A 1810-nucleotide genomic window follows, 5' to 3' on the forward strand; every position below is an offset into this window, starting at 1 on the left:
GTCATCTCTTTCAGGGAAGACCCTGCATTTTTCAACACGATAATGCCAGACCACATTCTGCAGCAATCACAACATCATGGCTACGTAGGAGAAGGATCCGGGTACTGAAATGGCCAGCCTGCAGTCCAGATCTTTCACCTATAGAGAACATTTGGCGCATTATAAAGAGGAAGGTGCGACAAAGAAGGCCCAAGACGATCGAACAGTTAGAGGCCTGTATTAGACATGAATGGGAGAGCATTCCTATTTCTAAACTTGAGAAACCGGTCTCCTCTGTCCCCAGACGTCTGTTGAGTGTTGTAAGAAGAAGGGGGGATGCCACACAGTGGTAAAAATGGACTTGTCCCAACTTTTTGGGATTTGACGCCATGAAATTAGGAAACAACAGATTTTTCCCTTAAAATGATACATTCTCTCAGTTTAAACTTTTGATCTGTGATTTGTGTTCTATTCTGAATAAAATATTAGATGGTGGCACCTCCACATCATTGCATTCAGTTTTTATTCACAATTTGTTTAGTGTCCCAACTTTTTTGGAATCCGGTTTGTATTTGAACAAAAAAATTAATTAATTAAAAAGTCTGGAAAAATAAAAACACAGGAAAGCTGAAGCAGAACCATTCATCGCCTCATCTTCCTCACAGACTAAAATGTTTTGTGTTTTCTTGCAGACACATAATATACCTAAAATACACATGCAAATGCATGCAGGGTAAATTAATTTATGGAGTTTTATTTGATAATTGAGCAGTAACATCACTCTCAGTTGTGAAACATAATGCAAAGATGTTATAAATTTAATCCCAATGTTGGTACAACATGATAAAAACTATGTACAGTATCAAAAACATCTTGGGACCCCAAATCACCCAAAATGCAGCCGATCAGTTCAGAAGCGGCTCTTTTCTGCCCTCTGCTGGTGAAGACCACACATTACATACATACAGGCACCCACTGACGGTGAAAAACATGCAACACATTTGTTTCAAGCCACATTAAACCAAAATGTGTTTTTAACTATAAAACTTTAGTAGTGCAGTGATCAAACACCTCTTTAACAACCTAGTGTAAGTGATGAATACCAATCTGCTTTTAGAGTATCAACAATAAATGTGGCTCATGTTCCCTGCAAAATACAGATAAAACATTTTTCCTAGTGTTGATCTGACATATATTGTTCTATACCGAGTGATTTAAAGATGCCTGCTCTGCAGTTCCTTTAACTGCTCGGTAAAATGTAACAATAAGCAACACAAGACCCACTTCATTAGGAAACAAAATGTTATTTTACATGTATCTACACAAAGACCTTCAAATTAAAATAAAGCATAAGCAACATGTGAAAAGTATCATTGCATAAGAGACTTTCATCCTCATAACCCACACTGCTTTTTATACCTGATTTATGCTTGTGTGTGTGTGTTTTACAGACACTTATACTTTGATACTTTTATGCAAAATAAAAATACAAATGTGCTAATAGTTAAAACTCAGTTTACAAAGAATGAACATCTCCATACTTCCATATCAAATTAGAGAAAATGGTAAAAAAAAAAAAAAATCTCTCACTAAATGTGAACATCTGTGTGAACAGAAAAAGCCTGGTCACGGGAAGCAATTGATGATCTTAAGGAAAATTTATAAAAAGTACTGTGGATTTGGAAGTTCTAGCAAAAAACAAAAAAAAACAAAAAAAAAAACATATGTATATGTGTGTACATATACACACATATACATTTGTATATACACACACACACACACATTATATATATATATATATATATATATATATATATATATATATATATAT

Source organism: Nematolebias whitei, chromosome 8, assembly GCF_014905685.2.
Source record: "Nematolebias whitei isolate Nwh7 chromosome 8, NemWhi1, whole genome shotgun sequence".
In the NCBI taxonomy this organism is placed as follows: domain Eukaryota; kingdom Metazoa; phylum Chordata; class Actinopteri; order Cyprinodontiformes; family Rivulidae; genus Nematolebias; species Nematolebias whitei.